Source organism: Macaca mulatta, chromosome Y, assembly GCF_049350105.2.
Source record: "Macaca mulatta isolate MMU2019108-1 chromosome Y, T2T-MMU8v2.0, whole genome shotgun sequence".
Classification (NCBI taxonomy): Eukaryota; Metazoa; Chordata; class Mammalia; order Primates; family Cercopithecidae; genus Macaca; species Macaca mulatta.
This window is the reverse complement of record NC_133427.1, coordinates 8596574-8620896: the sequence shown is the minus strand read 5'-3', so window position 1 is coordinate 8620896 and position 24323 is coordinate 8596574. Positions and strand designations below refer to the sequence as shown.

The 24323-nt window shown below is 40.1% G+C and overlaps 1 pseudogene; it reads left to right on the top strand.

The window, feature by feature from the left end:
• The first annotated feature begins 669 nt into the window (after nt 1-669).
• LOC144338900 (uncharacterized) lies at nt 670-23937 on the top strand (annotated as a pseudogene).
• Nucleotides 23938-24323: the final 386 nt, after the last annotated feature.

The window sequence follows — 24323 nt, the reverse complement described above, 5'->3', positions numbered from 1 at the left end:
GACAATCAGCCAGGGCATCTGTGGCTTCTGGCCAGAGCCATATCCTTGCAGCTGCCCATTCGGGATGATTGGCAGCAGGGGGTAGGCGTCGGGCTTCTGGTGGAGGGAAGCATGGGATCCAGGCCAGAGGCACATGGGGCCAGCCAGGAGGCAGGGGATGGGGAACAATGAGGGGAGCCGAGGCTACGCTCCTGCAGATAGGAGGGCTGCTTGCTTAGGTGTGCCCTGAGAGCATGTGGTAGGGACTGGGAGCCAAACTCAGCCCTCACAAGAGAGAATAGCAGCACCAAGGACCCTTCAGACACAGCAGAAAGTTGAACGGCACGTTTCCCTGGGAAAGACCTTGGAGAAAGGGAGTCTGCATGACCATGCAATCCATAGAAACCACTTCCACTCCCCCTGTCTGTGTCCAGAGGCCTCACACCAGAAACACAAGGTGCTCAAGATGGGTTATTGGTGCACAGGGCTGCTGTCCTTTGTAAGGAAGGCACCAGCTCCCCAGACGGGCTTTCTTCCTTCTGCCTGCGCTGCACCCAAAGAGCTGTAGGTCCTGAGCATATATAACCTCCATTGCACACACTCCTCTGTTGCACACATGCCGAGCCCCATGGGGAGCACCAGGCACAGTACTGTAGTCTCTTCTACCCACAGCAGTTCCCTCAAGTGAACATGCCCACCCCTCAGGGAGACCAGGAGAAGAGGGAACCGCACACCTGGACACCCTCAGCAGAGCCTGTCGAGCACCCAGCCCACAAGGGCTACATGCAGCTCAGGAACTCTGAGGAAATAGCCACCTCACACCACAACATCCCACACCAAAATCCCCTGCCTGCTTGTGCTCCCCGCTCCTTGTCGGTAGAGGCTTTTGGGCCTCCCTCCACCCTGCCACAAGACCACCACACCCACTACCATGCCCCCCATGCCAGACACAGACACGACTACCAGTGCAGGGTGCCAGGAAAAAGATCTGGGGGATAGTCCTGCCCAACAGTCTCCCAGCTCTTGCAAATTTGCAGGGTGTTTCCTGGCATGCCCTCCCAATCATCTGGAGGCTCCTTGACCAGAGGCTCAGAGTGTGCTGCACACCTAGATATTGGCTGGGTTCAGAAACCAAGAGGAAGTCCTGCTAAGTAAGCTACAGGATGGATTTGCAGATCCTGCTGAGGACCCGGGGCCTGGGGGAGGGGTCGAGGGTTCTGCTCATGTTGAGGTCCTCCTGGAGACCAGGGGTGCCTCAGCAGGAGAGCTGGAAGGGGAAACACATGCTTCACCCCAGCCAGCAGGCCCTCAACCCAGCTAGATGAAATGGTCCCTTTGAGTCTGTCTTCTTCTTAGGCTGGCAAGTAGAGGAACTCAGCCATCCCAGGTAATGGCAGCAGGATGAAGTTTTCCTTTTGTCACAAACTTTATTTGCTCAATGAAGTGATCATTAAGGAGTATTGTGTTGGCATCCTCAGTAAGGAGTGCCTCCTGGCATGGTAGAGGGGGTGGAGTGTGGGAGGCTAGGCCTGGCATGAGCCTTCCCGACTCCTCTTGCTCCACAATACAGGGCCTCTGGTTCTACCGTAGTTCAATGGTTCTAGAGTCATACGGGAGTAGCCCCCATCTTCATGCAGGACACAGCCTAACTGAGCTTCTTCAGCTAGTTGACTGACCATAACCACTTAGGGTCAGCCAGGATTGCTGAGGTGGGTGCCACTGAGGGGTGTCGGGGTAAAGGACCTTGCTGGTCTTTCCTTGGCATCTGGGGAATTGTCTCTGAACCATGACCTGGCCAATCACAGACACCTTTCCCTAGTCCCCCAGATCATCAGTCAGGCCTCTATCTCAATCTCCTGCGGCACTACTGGAAGGAGTTAGGCCCGCAGAGAGGGAACAGAGAGGAGGCCAGGTAAGCAGCCCAGGGCTGGGGGCTCAGAGCCCTGTGGGTCCTCGAGCTGGGACACACATGAGAACTCAAGGCTCAGGGAGGAGCCTGTGTTGAGAAATCTCAGGTCATCCCTGGGCTGGGGGAGAAAGGCCCATCAGGGAACTGTAACACTCATATTTCAGGATTGGGAAACCTGAAGTCACCTAAGATGCAGCAGTGGCAAAGATCAATGGGTGAGAAGCAAGTCTCAATGGATAGTTGCCTCATCATCCTTCTCTGGCTCCCTTCTGCGTCTTGAGGCCTGCTAACACCTGGGGCTCAGTTTGGGCTCAACTAGGGCCCTCTTAACCTCCACGCAGAGGTACACACAAGATGCACCTAGGTCTAGGTCCTTCTAGAATGGCCAATCCTATCATATTCTGTTTCAATGACTCCAGGCTCCCCTGACATGGTTTCTCCTCTCTGCCATCCTCACTCATGCTGCCCTGGCCTGGAGACATTTCCTATGACATTAAAAAAACAGACATAAAATTTGTAAAATGCCTTAATAGTATAAATGCAGATAAAGTATTTTATTACAAAAATGCCCTTCCTCCTTACTTGTGTCAAAGTCTTTTTCATGATGGGGTAAAGAATGCAATATACTTTAGTAAGTTAAATAAAGTATAAAAGTAAAAATAAATCCCATTGTAAATGATCAATTAAATGGCAGGGGACCTTCTGTGTGTGTCCAGTGAGGGAATGTGGCTGAGCATTAAGGCCCATCTGAGTATTGGTGTAGACATCCAGTTTTCCTTGTACCAGCGTGAGTGTGGGCACGTTCCAGCCTGCGTGTCTGAGCTGTGTTAGTGTGTGCACACCTGTGCCTGTGTACCTTTGTGTACATTGGTTTAGGGGGGCCCCCACTCCTGCCCACTGATGTGCCTCAACCTAGTTCTTGAGTTGGCAAACAGGGCACCACTGGGTTTGGCAATCCAAATTCAGGACCCATGAAGCCTGCACGCTAGGGAGACACAAAGAATCCTCATGGTTCTCACAAATGGCAGAGGGAGGAGGAAAAGGATGGCTGGCATGAGCTACCTAAAGGAGATGTTATGGACCTGAAATGACACCCGGAGGGAAATAAAACCTACCAACTGACTGTGTCTTCCTGTGTGTTTGGTCAGGGAAGGTGGGCATTCAGGAAAGAAGCAATAGAACCTGTGAGGCTTTGGGATTCACTCTCCGAGAATCCTTGTGCACCAGAGAGTGTCTAACCCATGAGACATAGGACAGCATGTGGGTCCGGCAGGGTCTGAGTCTCCAGGGAGGCTGGCATTCTCACCAAGAGGGCACGGGTCGATAGGTGGAGGAGAAACCTGGACTGCAGGGTCATGTAGATGGGACACTTAACCACTAAGCCATGTGGGAGCTCAGGAGAGGGCCTAGTGAGTAGTGGCTTAACTGGCTGGTGACACCCCGTTCCAGTGCTGCATGTGTGCACACAAGAGCTTCACTCTGTGTATCCTCTCCAAGGTACCTCACTTGGGTGGAGAGGAAGAAAGGCATACAAGATCCTAAGCTTATGGTCATGTGTGGACACAGAGGAGAGTCTCCATTATCACTGGTCCCAGTAGATGCACGCATGCAGGGTCTCCTCAGGACAGGGGTAAAATGCATAAGCCCAGCTCTCCGCCTGGTGGGTGTCTTGTCCTGATGATGTCAGCCATGGCAGATACAGCTCTTCCACCTACATTGCAGATCCACAGGCTTACCACTCCCCCCGGCCTTCTCTTAGATGGGCCCCTGGACTCCAGAACAGCCATTGACCCACAGGTGTTCCTTCCCAGCTTCCAAGCTCACAGGAGGCTCAGTGGGGACTCTCCTCCTAGTACATGGCCACCCACAGGCACTGTCAACAACACAGGTCCCTTCTACATTCTGGGATCCTGCTGCCTTACCCAGCAGTGGGATAATGGGAAGGGAAAGAGCTGCAACAAACAGAGCAGAGGCCACAAGCCTCACTTTCCCTCATGGTAAAGGAATGCGGGAATCCTACCAGCCCAGGGAGCTTCTTCCCAAATATACCTAGAAGCCCAGCACCAGCTGAGGGATTCACTCCACCACAGCTGGGCATGGGAGATTTCAATGTGTGCTGGAGACCTTGATCCTGGTCACCCTACAAGGAATACCTCTCCTCCAGGTCACATTATGCTGATACTCTCCTTAACCTGGATGGACTCCTTGTCCTCACCACATGGTGTTGGCCAGAAGTGTTACTCCTGGTGCCCCAGCCCTGAGTCCTTGTCTCCTGTCCAAGTGATAGCCATAGAAATAGTAAAATAGTGGCACATTAGACCTCATGACATTTTTAAGGCTGACCATATTTATATAAGGCTGACCATATTTATAAGCATTTCATCCAGATATTTATGAATTTATCTCATTTATTTATTTATAGCTTTCATTTCAAAATCAATTTTTGCTTGAGAATTATTTTAACATATAACCAAATGTTCAGAGCTATGACATTTAGGTTTTAAGCTCAAAAGTCTGTATCTGCTATTACGTTGGGTAAAACCTATCCAGCGCTTAAAAAAATACGTAATTATTAGGCATGGCCACTGTATTGGTCTGAAACACTGAAATTCTCCACAAACCCTTTTGAAAATATTCCTGGTGGGACTGAACACAGTACTTGCTTCTCATGAATAGAAAACAGTGCAAGCATTTTCTGGATACTGGGCCACCTCTGGCCTAGGTTAGAAGAAGTGACACAGCTCTGCCTTAGTCTCTTGCTCATGGGGCAAACCCCTCAGAAGACCCCAACCAGTACATCACGAACTCTAACACCTTGATAACACTATGCAGAAGGGACATTCCATGGAGAGACTCTTAGAAATAGAAGGAGGGCCAGGCACGGTCGTTTACACCTGTAATCCCAGCACTCTGGGAGGCCGAGGTGGGCAGATCACGAGATCAGGAGATCAAGACCATCCTGGCTAGCACAGTGAAACCCCATCTCTACTAAAAGTAAAAAAAAAAATTAGCTAGGCGTGGTGGTGGGCACCTGTAGCCCAGCTACTCAGGAGGCTGAGGCAGGAGAATGGTGTGAACCCAGGAGGCAGAACTTGCAGTGAATCAAGATTGCGCTACTGCACTCCAGCCTGGGAAACAGTGCAAGACTCCATTTCAAACAAAAAAAAAAAAAAGAAAAGAGAAGAAAAAGAAATAGGAGATGACTGAAGATCTCAGCAGTCCAGCCCCCACTATTTGAATCATACTAGCCATGGCACCAGGGAGATGAGGAGACACCTGCCAATGTCCCTACCCTGAGCCATCACTGGATTTCATCCTCCTGAGTGCCACTGAACCCAATCATTTGGCTGAGAGACTGTGGAAGACTGCAGAGACTGAGAGTTAGTAAATTGTAATTATTGTTATAAGCCACTAAGTTTTAGATAATTTGGAAAAGCACTTTAGACTCCTAGAAAAACTGAGTTGTCTGCTGATTTTAGTAATTGCGGAGAGCTTTAAAGGCCAATGTCACGAATGTTAATACGCTGGAAAAGTCAAACCATCAAGGCTCTTCTAAACATAAGAGATCTTTACTGTCCCCTTGCTATGGCTGGAGAATAATCTAACATGTATCTGATGGAGATTTTTGAAAGCCTCTGTTCACAAATCTCTTGGTTTCATATGGGTCAAATCCTCTGGTCTGATTTAATTCTAGGCAACTGCACAACTCATCTTTCATTTTAGGCCCTGGCCTACACTCATCTTTTGATCACTGACTTTGTCTGTGTAAGTGTATGTATGTTTTGTGTGTTATCATATTTTATCCGAAGGGGATAAATAATAGTGCTATAGCTGTTATGTAAACATAAAGCATTCCAGGAGGACAATATTGCTTATCAACTGAGCTTTAGAACAGATATGAAGCAGGGCACAGATGCTCACACCTGCACTCCCAGCAGTTTGGCAGGCCAAGGTGGGCAGATCTCTTGACGTCGGGAGTTTGAGGCAAGCCTGGCCAACATGGCAAGATCCCATGTCCAATATCATAACGAAGCTAGCTGGGATTGGTTGCTCATGGATTTTATCCCAGCTTTTGGGGAGACTGATGCAGGAGAATCCATTGAAACTCGGTGATGGAGTTTGCAGTAAAGTAAGATGACACCACTGCATTCCAGTCTGGGCACCGAAGTGAGACTCTGTCTCAGAAATAAAAATAAAATAAAATAAAATAATAAAATAGTTAGGAGAGATCACTGAGGAGAAAAATGCATAAAACTGGGTGGGCACTGTGGCTCACGCCTGGAATCCCAGCATTTTGAGAGGCTGTTTGAGGACAGGAGTTTGAGACTAGTCTAAGCAAACATTGTGAAACCTGGTCTCTACAAAAAATATACACACCAAAAAATAGCCAGGATTCATGTCATATGCCTACAGTTGCAGCTACTTGGGAGGGTGTGACTGGAGAATTGCTTGAACCCAGGATGGGGAGGTTGCAGTGAGCCAAGATCATGCCACTGCACTCCATCCTGGGCAACAGAGAAGGATTCCTTCTAAAAAAAAAAAAAAAAAAAAATCAAAGCGAGAAACAGAGATAGAGGAAAGAGAGAGAGAGAGAGAGAGAGAGAGAGAGAGAGAGAGAGAGAGAGAAAGAAAGAAAAAGAAAGAAAGAAAGAAAGAAAGAAAGAAAGAAAGAAAGAAAGAAAGAAAGAAAGAAAGAAAGAAAGAAAGAAAGAAAGGAGGAAGGAAGGAAGGAAGGAAGGAAGGAAGGAAGGAAGGAAGGAAGGAAGGAAGGAAGGAAGGAAGGAAGGAATGGAAAGAAAGAGAGAAAGAAAGAAAAAAGAAAGGAAAGAAAAGAAAGAGAGAGAAAGAAAGAAAGAGAAAGAAAGAAAGAAAGAAAGAAAGAAAGAAAGAAAGAAAGAAAGAAAGAAAGAAAGAAAGAAAAGAAAGAAAAGAAAGAAAGAAAAGAAAGAAAGAAAGAAAGAAAGAAAGAAAGAAAGAAAGAAAGAAAGAAAGAAAGAAAGAAAGAGAGAGAGAAAGAGAGAAAGAAAAGAAGAAAGGAAGGAAGGAAGGAAGGAAGGAAGGAAGGAAGGGAGGGAGAAAGAGAGAGACAGGGAGAAGAGAGGGACAGAAGGAAGGAGCGAGGGAGGGAGGGAAGACGGAGGAAAAGAAGGAAGGATGGAAGGAAACATGGAAAGAAGGAAGAAGGAAGGAAGCAAGGGAGGGAGGGAGAGAGGAAGGAAGGAGAGACTGAGAGGCATGAAACCAAAAAGAAATGAATAAAAATAAAACCTTGCCATTTTGCCCCTTATCCACATGAATTTGGAACTAAGTGTAAAATAATATTTAAGTCTCTAGTGGACTAACTGAAACTTTAAAATAAGGTGGTATATATTGTGAAAATTACTCATGTAATCATGGTATTAACTAAGATTCTTGTAGTCTTCAACAACCAAATCTAATTGACATTTGCCATCAAATTGCATACTACTAGGGGCAGGGTAGTTTGTGTTATGCTGCCTAATCTACACTAGATTAAAAATGAAATCAAATCTGCAAGTATTTTACAGTTACTGTCGTCAGTAAAGATTGCTTCGTTTCTTGACTTGTGGAGGGTTTTATTTCCACAGTTTTGATGGCTCTGGCAGAAAGTCTTCCCGGTCCAAACTTACCCGTTATCATCACAGTATATACATGTTCAGACATTAAGTGGAAAGAGCATCCAATCCCACTGCTTTCCTGCATTGGTTCCCATGCACAAGCAAATGTGCTGTGTTAGTGACTATCAAATATTCATATATTTGATCAAGGAAATTTGTGTTTCCAAACTGTAAAACAAAAATATTACTATCAGTTGTATTTTTATTTATTTACTTCGAGACAGGGTCTTGTTTTGTCACCAGGCTGAATCATACATCACTGCAGTCTCAGACTTTTGGGCTCAGAGGATCCTCAAACATCAGCCTCCCAAACTACTGAACTTACAGACCTGAGCCATTGTACCCAGGCTCAAGTTTGGAGATAAAGACTAACAAATATATTGTAAACCATATAAATAAACATAATTTCAGGAAGGAGTGGGTGCTTCCCTGCTGAGCCTTCAGAGGACACCAAAGGCCAGCTTGGCATTTCCAATGCAGTTTTTTTGAGTGAACATGAAACATATGTGTGTGTGGTTTCCTCCCTCCCTCCCTCCCTTCCTCCCTTCCTTCCTTCCTTCCTTCCTTCCTTCCTTCCTTCCTTCCTTCCTTCCTTTTTTTCTCTTTCCTTCTTTCTTTTTTTTTCTTTCTTTCTCTCTCCCTTCCTTCCTTCCTTCCTTCCTTCCTTCCTTCCTTCCTTCCTTCCTTCCTTCCTTCCTTCCTTCTTTCCTTCCTTCCTTCCTTCCTCTCTCTCTCTCTCTTTCTTTGTGTGTAAGCATACCTACATAACCAGTTGAACAAACTAGGATCATCCACACAATGCAATATGAGACAGCTTTCTGTAGATCTGGTAGAATTCATTCTGAATCTATTGTTTCTTGGGCTTTTTTTTTTTTTTTTTTTTTTTTTTTTTTTTTTTTTTTGGCTGGTAGTTACTTATTACAAATGATTCCATTTCGGAAATTGAAATTGGACAGGCTGGAGCTGAGACTGGGTCCACTTAGATTCTGTTGTGGAACAGAGAATGGCATGCCTACAATTCTGGCTGTGATGGTTACTGGAAGGTCTCTGCACAGATGGGCTAGTTTTCTGCCTGCAGCAGGAGGACCTGGGATTGACATTCAGGTCCCTTGACACCTGCTGTTGAACAGATCATTTAGAGCCTGTTGTCTGCTAAGAAAGTTACATATTGCCCAGAAAGTTTCTCAAAGATTATATAATTCCCTGACTAAAGTGGAAGAGCCAGAGCTGAGAGTGGGTCTTCCCCGTGGACAACAGAGGTTGGAGAGTCTAGATCCATTTTTCTGCTGGACAGAGCCTGGATAGACTACATTCATTGGCTGAGATAGGCACATTCCGAAGCAGGGTAGTTGTTTTCCAGCAGCAGTGGGAGTGTCTGGAGATGAGGCTGGGATTCTCTGTTTCTCTATTATGCCATATGCTCTAGAGATTCTAACACCCCAGTGACTTCCATTAGCTATATCAGAAGTGAACTTCCTTCCCGAGGTACCAAGGCTTATTAATCAGCTACTTGCCCACTGGGTCCAGGTAGGGCAAGAAACTTCATCCTTAACTACTAAATTGCCTCTGCTTTTCAGCCTGGGGATGGGTGGAGCACGTAGGGCTAGGATAGTAAAAAGTATGGCAGCTGGAATTGGGTGGGGTAACATGTCCCTTCTGTGGTTAATCACCAAGCTGCCTCTTGGTCACAGTACTGGAAGTTTTGCAAAGAAAAGCCAGGTTGGGATTTGGCAGTTGGCCAGTGATTTGAGCCTGGCAGACTCATCAACCATGGTTGTTGCTGCAGAATGATGCTGTTGCCTAGTTACTCTGATGGTGTAACTCTGCTGGCTGGAATGCAAAGCCATCAGTAAGATTACTGTTATGGTCACTGTGAGCCCCATCCATGTACTTCATTTCTAATTGACCCCAGTTGTCTGATACGTCCAATGTTTCCCCCAAGGGCAAGACTAAAGATAACACCTGTGAAAAATTGCAAAATGGAAAGGAAAAGGCTGAATGTACACCTTCAACTCTCTCCTCTCTGAAGAAACTGTGAGTCCAGGGAAATTTTTTTGTATGCAACACTGTGCTGGATTGGGTGGGAGAAAAAGGATCAAATTAAAACTGTTCATTAACCTATGTTTGTGGCTATGCTCAGATCTACAGTCAAAAATGTGTCATAGATTCAATCCCAAGTTATAGAATCATTCACTAAAGTGTCCTTATCTAAGGATAGTTGTGAGTTGAGTTTTCTGTTTTGTTTTGTTTTTTTGCAGAGAGGGTGGGAATTAGCAGAATCACAGAATGCCTATTCTGTCACATCAGACCCTAGAAACAGGCAAGTTAAAAGACTGGTCTAGGATGAGCACAGTGGCTCATGCCTGTAACTCCGACACTTTGGGAGGCCAAGGTGGGCATATCATGAGGTCAGGAAGTCGAGACCATTCTGGCTAACATGGTGAAACCCCACTCTACTAAACATAACAACAACAACAATAGCAAAAATTGGCCAGGCCTGGTGTCACGTGCTTGTAGTACCAGCTAGGAAGGTTGAGGCAGGAATACCTCTTTAACCCTATTGGTGGAGGGGGAAGTGAGTTGAGATCATGCCACATTACTCTATCCTGGGTCTTGGGTGACAGAGTAAGACTCTATCTCAAAAAAAAAAAATTGGTCCTAAGGTTGGAGTTTAAAAGCCTGGGATTCTTCCATTGAGAAGCTGAAAGTTAGAGCAAGCCAAGGGTTGGATTTAAGGATGAGCTCATTGGACCATTGAAAGCCACCTCTTTGTCCTCTATGAAACATAGGAAATAGTGAATGCTGACCTCCACTGCTTACTGATATAGGCCAGTTATCAGCCTGAGATACGTGTCTTAGTCTGTTTGTGTTCCTATGAAAGAATATGAGACTGAAAAATTTATAAAGAAAAGAGCTTTCATTGGCTCCCAGTTCTGCAGACTGTAAAAGATGTGTGGTGTCAGCATCTGCATCTGGTGAGAACCTCACAAGGCTTTCACTCATGACAGAAGGTAAAAGGAAAATGGGCATATCACATGTGTAGATAGCAAGAGAGAGAAAGGGAGAAGGTATCAGGCTGTTTTCAACAACGTATTTGGAAGTAATCTACACTGTGGGAACTAATACAGTGAAAAACTCACTTATTAACCATGGCGAGGGCACCAAGTCATTTATGTGGGATCCAGCCCCATGACACAAACAAACACCTCCCACCAGGTGCCATTTACAGTGTAGAGGACCACACATTTCAAACTGAGGCTTGGAGGGACAAATGTCCAAACTATATCAACAGGCAAGTTTAAAAATCATGCAGAGTTATTGTAAAATAATCTTTTTTCCTCTTTAGAATCCTGGAACTACAAAATGCTGGGATTCATTAGCTTCCAGAGATTAATATTATTAATTATAATATTAATATTCAAGTTAATATTCAAACTCTTAGGCAGCAACTTGAGAAGTCAAGGCCATAGTTGGGTAGTTTGACCCGTGGGAAGGAAAATTTAGAAGCTCAGTATATTGCTAGAGTGAGTGATGATGAAGACTGATGAGAAATGTCTATGTGTCTGCTCTCAGAGGACCCTGACAGATTCAAAAGTCAGGAGAATTAGAAGCAAGATATCTGGGATGAAGCTATAAAAGTCAAGATATGGCTGGGTGCGGTGGCTCATACCTGTAATCCTAGCAGTTTGGGAGGCTAAGAAGGGTGGACAACCGGAGGTCAGGAGTTCAAGACCAGCCTGATCAACATGGTGAAACCTTGTCTCTACAAAAAAATACAAAAGTTAGCCTGGCATGGTGGCAGGTGCCTGTAATCCCAGCTGTGCAGGAGGCTGAGACAGGGGAATCCCTGAGCCCTGGGAGATAGAGGTCGCAGTGAGCCAAGGTTGTGCCATTGCACTCCAGCCTGTGCAATAGAGCAAGACTCCATCTCAAAAGAAAAAGGAAAAAGGAAAGTCAAGGTATTTAATATACAATCTAAGTTATTCGAGGTACAAAATGCGAGCTGATCTTTCTTGACTGCTTGAGATCCAGTAAGCCAGGAGGAAACAGTTTCGGAAGTGCTTGAATATCTATTTAAATCCATCTTTTATCTTGGAGGTCCTAGGAGAGTTGTGAATGCCAGTCTGTGTTAGAATCCAGAGATAGGCAAGTTTTGAATCATTTCATTGAGAAGCAGCTGTAACAGTTGTGGCATTACATATGTGGTTTAATACTTCAGTCCTCTGAGAGAAGCTGTGAAATAATAGTTCCCTATTGATTCTAGGGCACTGTGTCAGACATAAACTCTAGAACAAGATCATGATTCAGTTTTTCTTACCTCTTTTTAAGTGAGTATTTTCATAATCCTATGTGCAAGAGTATTTCAACTAGTTTCTGAGTTTATCGCATAAGAAATTGATGTCAGTGTGACTTTTTATTTGTTGCATTGGTGGATGGAGGAACAGAATAGGGTCTCTTATTTTATCACCTTGTTGGAGATATTCTTTTTATTAATTTTTTACTTATTTAAAAAATTGTACATAACAGTTTTAGATACTTTTGGCATACATGCAATATTTTGATACAAGCAATGTGTACTGGTAAGGAAGAGATCAAAGAGGGAATGGGGGGGTTAAATTATAGTTTCTTAGGAGGAATAAGATCTAGTGTTCTGTAGTACAGGATGACTACACTTAATAATGATTTATTGTATATCTCAAAAGAATTAATAGAGCGCGGGTGTAATGTCACTCATACCAAGAGATGATATTCCAGACTCAGTGTCTCACAGGTATAATCACAACAGTTTGGGAGGCCAAGGAAGGAGGATCACTTAAGCCTGGAAGTTTGAGACCAGCCTGAACAATATATCCAAAGCATTGTCCCTACCACACACACACAAACACAAAAGTTGGGTACAGTGGTGTGTGTCTGTAATTCCAGCTACTTGGGAGGCTGAAATGGAAGGGTCACACAAATGAACCCAGGAGTTCAAGGCTGCAGTGAACTACGATGGTGCCACTGCAGTCCAGGTTGGACAACAGAGTGAGACTCGGTCTCTGAAAAAGAAAAAATAAGTGATAAGTTCTTGAACTGAATGATACCCTATTTATTATTTATATATTTGTTGATTTATATAATTATTTTTGAGTTAGAGTCTTGCTGTGTCACCCAGGCTAAAGTGCATGGTGCAATATCAACTCACTGCAGCCTCAGGTTCCCAGGTTCAAATGATTCTCCTGCCTGAGCCTCCCATTTAACTGTAACATACTACGAGCAGGCACCACCACACCTGTCTAATTTTTGCATTTTTGGTAGACTTGGGTTTCATGGTGTTGGCCAGCCTGGTTTTCAACACTTGACCTAAAGTGATGTGCAAACCTTGGCCTCCCCTAGTGTTGGAATTAAAGACCTGAGCTATCACACCTGGACAGTAAGATACACAAGATTAGGGAGTTTTATCTTTCCACTTCATCCTCACAATCCTGTGTTACAGGTGAATGAAAACACAATTTCATAACATGAATAACTCACCTGAAAATCAAAGTTGGTAACTTCTCCCTTTACAATTATTTGCACACTTACCCTATAAAAAGCGATGATCTTGTCAAAATTTTCTCAAGAAAATACTTCCTCCTTGTAGATTAGTCTCTTAATTGTAAGATTTATAGACTGTAAAACTTCTGGAACTTCATGTATTTCATTTCTTTAGGTTGTATAATCAGGAAAATTAATTGATTTAGTTATTTAGGTCCAAATCTTTTTATTTTTATCATTCAATGATTTATTAAACCTTTAAGCAATCCCATCTGTAACTTTATGCTGTTGTTTGTGTTTTATACACTTCACTTTCCCAAAAGTGTGAGGTTTAAAGCATTTCCATTCATATCGTCAATTAAATCTGATAGGCTGAGAGCAGTGGCTCATGCCTGTAATCTTAGCACTTTCGGAGTACAAGGAGAGGGATCAGGATTTTAAGAACAGCCTGGCAAACATGATGAAATGCTGTCTGTACTAAAAATACAAAAAAAAAAAAAAAAAAAAAAAAAAAGGAGCCAGCTGTGGTGCACATATCTCTAACACCAGTTACTCAGGATGCTGAGGCAGGAGAATAGCTTGGACCCAGAAGCCAATATGGAGTTGCAGTAAGCCAATATGGAGTCACTGTTCCCCAGTTTGGACGACAAAGCTAGACTCCATCTCAAAAAAAAAATTGATAAAATCCCAACCATTCTAAATTATTTCTATTTTTAAGAACTTATTACTAAATCATTACTTACGATAACCATTGTCACAACTTTCAAGAAAAAATTAACACGAGTACTGCCCAAGGCAAAACACTTACTTTCCCCTATTTAAACTAGGAACATTTAATTTCATTATGCTATGCACTTGAGAAACTTAGCTGGTTCACTTTTTTGATTTAGGTAAAAAGAAAAATTTCATTACCATTATCCCCCTTCAGTCACAGAATGCTTCAATTAGAATGTTCCAGATGTCTTCAACTTTAGTATCAACCACATCTAATTATTTCCTTTCACTTGTACTATTCCTCTAAGAAATAAATGTTTTATGGTGAGGAGACAGTTTTGTAGTCTTTCTGAAGACTTCTCAAACATTTTAAGCTTGTAAGTTTTTAAAGAGAAACAGCATAATTAGAAAACTTGTGCAGCTTGCAAGGGAGATATAACATATGCCTAATTTTGTATCTATTTATGTTGAAAGAAACAAAGGAAAATGTCCAACAAACAACACAATTTACTATCCTACTGAATTTGCTTTTAAGCTTATGCTGCTAAGCAATAACATCAGGCATTTTGCATTACATGTAAAATTTTATTCTGAAAATTTTAATGTAAATACAACATCTAAACAGATAATTTTCAAATAGCATTAACAAGTATGAAATGACTTTGAAAAAAATCATTTTCCTTTGAGTACCTCAAAACCTTAATAGAGGCAGTTAGTATCTACCTCTCTCCACAAAACCAACATGTTTCTTTTAGTAAGACGCAGGTAACAATGCAGAAACAACATGTCAATTTTAGATTTGCAAACAAAGTTTGATATGCAATAATTATTATTTTGAATACTTGCTTTAATATCTGCTTCAGTCTCCTTTCTCAGATCAACTTTCCCCACCATCCCTGTAGATGCCACATAACTTTAACTACCATATGCTTGAAGAGGAACAGGGTGTCACCCTATCCAGAGAAGGTAGATTCCTTTTAAGGTCTTTTCTGCCACAGGAATAAAAATGACCACAGCTCCTTATGTAACTCTCTCAACTTCTACCATATCTATCTTGTGTATTGTTATAATCATGGCGGCTGCTTCTACCATAAGACATCCGAGATCCTCATGCAAGTGGTGTACCATGAGAGGTCTCTGCAGGGTTGATAAAATAATATGTTGGACTACATTTAAACATTTTTACTGCTATCACTAAAGCATGAATATGTTAAAATGCTATTTGTAAATATCTGCTTTCCTCTACCTTTGTTGACAGGATATTAATTAATCCTGTAATAGTCAGAAGGTTTTATTTGTAAGAAGTGTATAAGAGTAGTATTTTGAGGCTTAACAAGTTTAATTCTAAAGTACATGTTGAATGACATTTTCTGAACATGAACTGAAGTTCTCACCTTCATAGAATTCATATGTTTTATACTGCTAAGAATACTCAATATTTAAACATGTTATATTTGTCCTTTATAATGTTCTGTTCTATTAAATACAATTCTATAATTTACAAATCCATCTTGGACCCTCACCATATCCCTGAAATGCATCTCTGTAAGAACTTCCACTTGGACCTTCAGAATGATCTCTACCGTGGGTCTCACCACAGCCAACACGATCACTAATGTGGAAAAAAAATAAAAAGTTTTCTTAATGTCAGAATGAACAATTTAAGAAATCTATTAGATAAATCCAGATAACATTTTAGTACTTACACCCTCTAGAGGAATGTTCATCCCAACTAGAATAACAGAAAGCAGGAAATAGCAATCGTTTGAGGAGATGTGTATGAATTGGAACCCTGATACAATGTTAGTTGGAATGAATAATTTAAGAAATCAGTTTGACAAATCCATAAAAAGTTATACTACCTATATCCTCTAGTGGAATGTTCATCCCAATTAGAATTACCGTAATCACAGTATGCATAGTCTCTAGATGGTGGAGCATAATCCCTGGTTTCTCAGGAACTTGTATGATTTCTGTGGGCATAAGTTTAAGCAAGAAATTTTATCTTTTCAACTTCTAGTATCCAAAACATAAGTAAATTACAACTTAAACACAATTAAAAGGCCACATATCTACATAGATACTTCTCCAAATAAAATAGGCAAATACCCAAAAAGCACATTGAAAAGATATTCATTATCAGTGATTCAGAAAATGCATTTGTAATCCAAAATGAGATACCATTTTTCACACACACTCTGGAATGGCAATAAATTTTAAAAAGCAGGAAATAGCAAGTGTTTGACAGGCTGCAGATACTTCATACATATGTGTGAAGCGATGGTTCTTAGACCTTTTTAGAGTTACAGACTCTTCAGAAATTAAAGTTCTACATTTCTTAAATTGAAAATGCTTTGTGGCAGGCCAAGGTACAAACTCTCTATCAAAATTATGAGGTAATAGATTTGCATAGATGTTAGCACATGTATACACACACACACACACACACACAAAACAAATATTGCAAAATCAATCTTAAGTACTGAGTTACTTTTTACTGTTGGAAAGTTTTAAATATTCTATCATATTTTGATAATACAACTGATATGAAGTTCTGGGCCCCAAAGTAGAAAACTCTAAACTATAGTGGATATAAATCCGTTCTACGGAAGACCTATTGTGTACAGGCAATCAGCATTCATAAGCTCAATTCAGTTTGAAATTTGTGTTTTTTCAAGGCAAACTTATTACAATTTTAAAACTATTTTTAGATATTCATTCAATCATTCTTAAAATACACCTTTAGTACTTAGAAATAATTTTATCAGCAAGTTAATTTTCTGTTCATAAAGGAAATAAATAAAATTAAGAAACTTTGATGTCTTCAGACTTATTTTCTTTCAGTCCTATGGTTCTATCTTTATATTTTAAAACATTACCCAAGTGTCCTTCATATGAGGGAAGCCACCCTCTTGTTCGTCCACTGCTTCCTCTTGCAGATCTCAGACTTCGTAAAGGGCTTCTGTTCCTTGAAGACAGTGGTGGACTCTGTCTACCACCACTTTGAAAAGACGGTTTCTTGACTTGTTCTATTTTTATTGTTTTTCCATCTAAAGACTCAAAGTATTAAGTATCAATAACATTAAGTATTAAGTATTAAGTATCAATAACATTGGCACATTTAACCCAAGCACATTTTACAAATATTTGTACATCACCTATAGTTCATAGTTAATTAGGTGATAGGAAGATGTAAAAAACATTTTTGAAATCCCATGCCTTTAAAGATGTTTTACTTGAGCAAAGACTAAACACTTCAGGAAGGAACCTAGGAAGATATTTGGAGGAAAATAATTCCAGGCAGAGAAAATAACTATTGAAATAATTCTGATACTAGAATTAAGCAAGCAGTCATACTCCCATCATGTATGATGCAAGATGAACAAAGGAAAAAGGTTAAGTGAGATCAAAGACAAATTGTTTTGGTTTTATTCTGAGTATAATTCTGGCTACTGGGGGGACAAACTGTAAGCTGCAAGTGAGTATCAGAATCAAGCAGAGAGACCAAACAAATGATGATGCTTCAACAAACGTAATGGCAGAGGAGATGATACATGCAGTCATTTCATGTGACTGTATAAGTTGTGCTTTTCTTAAAGTTACTTGGTTGAGGGTATAAGTAATATTCAGATAATGATGTTGAGTATGTAGGTGATTTTTTATCCTTTAGAACTTGCCTCTAAACTCCCTCTAGTATTTTATTTCACTCTTAACCAGAGTCACAATTATTTATGCCTAAATGTTATATGGAACACATGAAGTATGTACCATGTAATATTTCTTACTGTCCATCAAGTAATATGGAATTTACATGTGATAGAAAGTATAATTTTTACTTTTCAGTTAATATCTTATAATTAAATATATGTATAAACTATATAAGCTATATAACTAATTTTTAAACGTAAGTATTCCTAAATAAACAATATATATTTGTATATTTTATAATTTATATATATGTATTGCATATAGATGAAATTTATGCATTATATATATTTGAATACAGGTATAGTATATGTCTATATGTACTTCATTTTCATATACTTTAATCTCTGGGGTACATGTGCAGAACGTGCAATTTTGTTACAAAAGTATACAATGTGTTAGTTTGTTGAGAATGTGTTAGTTTGTTGATACTATGTGTTAGTTTGTTGAGAATGATGCTTTCCAGATTCACCCATGTCCCTGCAAAGGACATGAACTCATACTTTTTTATGTCTGCTTATAATTCCATGGTGTATATGTGTCACATTGTCTTTATCCAGTTTATCATTGATGGACATTTGGGTTGGTTTCAAGTCTTTGATATTGTGAACAATGCCTCAATAAACATAAGTGTGCATGTGTCTTTATAGTAGCATGATTTATAATCCTTTAGATACATAACCTGTAATGAAATTGCTGGGTCAAATGGTATTTCTAGTTTTAGATTCTTAAGGAATCACCAGCCTGTACTCCACGATGGTTGAACTAATTTACACTGCCATCAACAGTATAAAAGCATTCTTTTTCTCTATGTCCTCTCCAGCATCTGATGTTGCCTGATTTTTTAATGATCGCCATTCTAACTGGCATGAGATGGTATCTCACTGTGATTTTAATTTGCATTTCTATAATGACCAGTGATGATGAGCTTTTTTTCCTGTGTTTATTAGCTGCATGAATGTCTTGTTTTGAGAAGTGTCTGTTCATATCCTTCTCTCACTTTTTGATGGGTTGGCTTATTTTTTTTTTCTTGTAAATTTGTTTAAGTTCTTTGTAGATTGTGGATATTGGGCCTTTGTCAGATAGATTGATTGCAAAAATGTTCTCCCATTCTGTAGGTTGCCTGTTCACTCTAATGATCATTTATTTTGCTGTTAGAAGCTCTTTAGTTTGCTTAGATTCCATTTGTCAATTTTTGCTTTTGTTGCTGTTGCTTTTGATGTTTTAGACATGAGGTGTTTGCTTATGCCTATGTCCTAAATGGTATTGTCTAAGTTTTCTTCTAGGGTTTTTATGGTTTTAGGTCTTATGTTTAAGTCTTTAATTCATCTTGAGTTAATTTTTGTATAAGTAAGGAAGGGGTCCAATTTCAGTTTTATGCATATAGCTAGCCATTTTTCCCAATACTATTTATTAAATAGGGAATCATTTCCCCATTGCTTGTTTTTTTCAGGTTTGTCAAAGATCAGATGGTTGTAGAGGTGCGGTGTTATTTCTGAGGCCTCTATTCTGTTTCATTGTTCTATATATCTGTTTTGATACCAGTACCATGCCGTTTTGGTTACCGTAGCCTTGTATTATAGTTTGAAATCAGTTAGCATGATGCCTCCAGCTTTGTTCTTTTTGCTTAGGATTGTCTTGGCTATGCAGGGTCTTTTTTGGTTCCATATGAAATTTAAAACAGTTTTTAACAATTTTGTGAAGAAATTGAACAGTAGCTTGATGGGGATAGCATTGAACCTATAAATTACTTTGGGCACTATGGCCATTTTCACTATATTGATTGTTCCTATAATGAGCATGGAATGTTTTTCCCTTTATTTGTGTCCTCTCTTATTTCCTTGAGCAGTGGTTTGTAGTTCTCCTTGAAGAGGTCCTTCACATCCCTTGCAAGTTGAATTCCTATGTATTTTATTCTCTTTGTAGCAACTGTGTATGTGAGTTCACTCATGATTTAGCTCTCTGTTTGCTGTTGGTGTATAGGAATGCTTGTGATTTTTGCACATCAATTTTGTATCGTGAGACTTTCCTGAAGTTTCTTATCAGTGTAAGGAGATTTTGAGCTGAGACAGTGGGATTTTGTAAATATACAATCTTGTAATCTGCAAAAAGAGGCAATTTGACCTCCTCTTTTCCTGTTTGATACCCTTTATTTCTTTCTCTTGCCTGATTGCCCTAGTCATAAGTTCTAATACTATGGTGAATAGGGGTGGAGAAAGAGAGGGCATCCTTGTCCTGTGCAGGTTTTCAAAGGAGAAGCTTCCAGGTTCTGCTATTCAGTATGATATTGGCTGTGGGTGTGTCATAAGTAACTTTTATTATTTTGAAATACATTCCATCAATATGTAGTTTATTGAGAGTTTTTGTCATGATGGGGTGTTGAATTCTGTCGAAGGGCTTTTCTGGATCTATTGAGATAATCACATGTGTTTTGTCATTGGTTCTGTTTATCGTGATGGATTATATTTATTGATTTGCATATGTCAAATAAGCCTGGCATCCCAGGTATGAAACCGACATGATTGTGGTGGATACATTTTTTGATGTGCTGCTGGATTTGGTTAGCCAGTATTTCACTGAGGATTTTTGCATCCATGTTCATCACTGATCTTGGCTTGAATTTTTCTTTTTTTCTTTTTCTTTTCTTTTCCTTCTTCCTTTTTTTTTTTTTTTTTTTTTTTTGGTTGGTAGGCTATTAATTACTGTGTTAATTTCAGAAGTTGTCATTGTTCTATTTAGGGATATGACTTGGGAGGATGTGTGCCTCCAGGAATTTATCCATTTCTTCTAGATTTTCTAGTTTATTTGTGTAGAGGTATTTATAGTTTTCTCTGATGTTAGTTTGTATTTCTGTGGGATCAGTGGTGGTATCCCCTTTATTATTTTTTGTTGTGTCTATTCGATTCTTCTCTCTTTTCTTCTTTATTAGTCTGGCTAGTGGTTTATCTATTTTGTCAATCTTTTCCAAAAAAACCAGCTCCTGGATTTATTGACTTTTTGAAGGGTTTTTGTGTCTCTATCATCTTCTGTTGTGCTCTGATCTTAGTTATTTCTTGTCTTCTGTTAGCTTTTGAATTTGTTTGCTTTTGCTTTTCTTGTTCTCTAGTTCTTTTAGTTTTGATGTTAGCGTGTTGATTTTAGCTCCTTCTTACCTTCTGTTGTGGACATTAGGTGCTATAAATTTCCCTCTACACATCGCTTTAAATGTTTCCCAGAGATTCTGGTATGTTGTGTCTTTGTTCTCGCTGGTCTCAAAGAACATCTTTATTTCTGCCTTAATTTCGTTATTTACCCAGGAGTCATTCAGGAGCAAGTTGGTCAGTTTCCATGTAGTTGTTCAGTTTTGAGTGAGTTTTTAAATCCTGAGTTCTAATTTGATTGTACTGTGGCCTGAGAGACTGTTTTTTATGATTTCTGTTATCTTGTATTTGCTGAGGAGTGTTGTACTTCCAGTTATGTAGTCAGTTTCAGAATAAGTGCTTTTACTCTGAGCATAATTCTCACTATGCGGAAAACAAAATGTAAGCTACAAATGGGTAACAGAATCAAGCAGAGAGACTAAACGAATGATAATGGCTTCAACAAACCTAATGGCAGAGGAGATGATACAAACAGTCATTTCATATGACTGTATAATTTGTGCTTTGCCTAAAAGTTCTTGACTCAGGGCATAAATAATAATTCAGATAATCATGTTGATTATGTAGGTGATTTTTTATTGTTTAGAATTTTCCTCTAATTTCCCTCTAGTATTTGATTTTACCCTTTTAACCAGAGTTAGAATTATTTATGCCTAAGTGTTATATGGAAATGTTGAAGTATGTACCATGTAATATTTATTACTGTCCATTAAGTAATATGAAATTTATATGTCATAGAAAAGTATAATTTATACTTATAATTTGATATCTTATAATTTAAGTATTCATAACATATAAAATATATGTATCTGTGTATTTTATGATTAATATATATGTGTTGCATATATATGTAACTTATGTATTATATTATATTATATTTTAATAGATGTATGCTTTATATCTACATGTATTTCTAATATATATGATTATCTTTGTTTCCACCCATTCAGGTATAGCAAGGTAGTCCTGTTCTTTGCCTCTTTGGCAGTCACTGGGGATTTGTAGGCCTGCTCAGCAATACCTCAGAGGCCTGTTATGACCCTATTCTTGTCATCAGGACAGCTTCATACGTATCTCAGATGAGATGGCTTACTTATATCAAGGCATCCCGGAAACCACTGGGTCCTATTTTTTCTCTACTCTGCAGTTTTCCTCCTGGAGTAGAAGATAGTCCACAAAACACACTTAGCTCTAACACAGTTTCTGCCACTTTGGTCTTCCATGGATTTTCAGTACTAACATGGAGAAGAAGATTAAGCACTTCCCCAGTGAACAAAAAGCACTGGAATCCTCATTCAATGTTTTTTAGTTCAAATAATAGAGACCTTTTTTATGCCAATAGGCTATTACACTTTCAAAGTGCTCACCTCTCTTCAGCTAGCAAATTCCCAATGGTACAATCCAGGATTTCTCCTGTTGCCAAACCATGGGATCATCCTGATACATCTGAACCCTGGGGTACCCCAGAAATTGACACTTCTCTATGTTTCTTTTTTTTTCTGGACCCCAGAACTCCCAAACAGCTATTATACCTATACCCCGGAATCATCCACAGAAAAATGCAATGAGTTATAAATATCAAACTGTGACTGATTCAGTAAGATCCTGGATTAATACATTATCTAGTATAATTAGGCTTCATACTCTACCATCAGTTAATGCTGGTGGATCCTGGTTTCTCTTTTCAAATGGCATAGGTGGATCTCAAGTTCCTTCTAAGACAGATACTGGTCAATCTCAAGTTCAGTCTACTAATGTTCCATCTCATAGACAACTTGTAGCTAGACATTGACTAGAAATTACTCCGGAAGTTGAAACTTGGAAACAATTTGTGTCTTATAAAACAGGGACAGTGATGCAGATTCAGTGAAGTGTATATTAGAAACCAAATGTATTCTGTAGCTCCTAGAGTTAACTCTGGTGTTAAACCAGTAGCTTACAACTAGATTTCACCCATACCTTTCATAATTAATAAAATTGAACTATGGGCTCATTCACCTTCGTGAAGAATGATCTCACTATCCTATTGTAACACATATCTTTGAATCATGGTGTCAGCCAGTTCTGAATGTATTTGGATCCCAAGAAACTATAGAAAGGACAGATAAATACTGGACTCTCACTGAACCCGAGTCAACTTAGTTCTGGATTTCTTCTATACTGCATACTCCACATTCATGTGCTAAGTCAAAAGGTGACAATATTAGGTCTTGGACACAACATAAAACCAGTATGATCAGGCCCTCAAATCAAATGGATGATTTAGTACATTGAATAAACATGAGGTTATTACACTCAAACCACTGATGCAGACATGGATCTTAATACATCCTATTATGAACATAATTAAGCCCTTAATTCACTCTAACATTGACATGATCAGACCTTGGAATCAGCTTGAAACAGCCATAGTCTAAACCTAGACCCAGCCAGAAATGCAATCAGGAAAACTCTTGAGTCGCCTGAAAGCTGATGCAATAAAACCATCGTTACAAACTGAAACTGAAAGAATGAGACCCTGGATTCAATTTAAATATTAAATTTAAAATATTGAGGACCAGAACCCAGACTGAAGAATGGAAAGAAAAACACTGGCCCCAACCAGAAACAGATCTAGTTAAGTACTGGGCTGAAACTGGAATGGGAACAGTGGTACCTGAGCCCCAATCTGAAGGTGATAGATGCAGACCCTGGAATCACACTGAAGCTGGTATCATCAAACTTTTGTTTCAAGTCTCAAGCAGAGACACTCACACAGTGGAGAGAACCAGTAACTCTGACAGATCACCACTGAATACAGTCTGAAACTGAAATCGTGAGGTTTTGGAACCAACCTGTGCCAGATAAGTCGAGAGACTGCATACGTCATGAAGCTTATGCATTTAGACACTGGAGTGAGGTTGAAAGCGATAAAGTTAGATCATGGACCCAAGCTGAAGATGACACTCTGAGACCCTGGATTCAGAAAGACAATGGTATAATAAACCCCTGGGTACAAAATGAAACTACTATATTAACAGCATGGATGCAGGGAGAGTCTCAGTAATTAAATTCCTGGACACAATCTGAGACTCACACAGTCCCACTGTGGAGCCAGACTGAAACTCCAACAGTAAACTATTGGACCAAGATGTTAGCAGATATAGTCACCACCTCGACAAAGTCTGAATTTCAAGGATTAACATCCTGGAGACAGTCTGAAACTGATCCAGTCATGCTGTGGACTATTGCCAAATTTCCAGCAGTGAATCTCTGGACACATTCTGTATCTGATAAAGTCACACGTTGGAATCAAGGTGAAGAAATCCTTGAACAAAATTTCAGCCTGAATATCTAAAAGAAAATACCTGGCTCCCAGCTGAATTTAATGCAGTCTCATCAAATAAGCCATGGACTATGGCTTATTTGCCAGCAGTAAATTACTGGATATAGTTTGATACTAAAACAGTAACACTGTGAACCCAGGTAGAGTCCCCAGCAATACCTTCCTGGAAACAGTTGGAAACTGATATAATTATACTAGGGACCTATGCTGAATCACTCGTGATGAATTCATGGATATATTCTCCTACATCGGATACGGTCACAATGTGTATCCAGGCTGAATCACTATTATTACATCCTTGTACACAGTCTGAAACTGATATACTCACAACAGGGATTCTGGCTGCAGCTCTAGGAGTAAGTCACTGAGCACATGATATATTCCTACCATGGACCCAC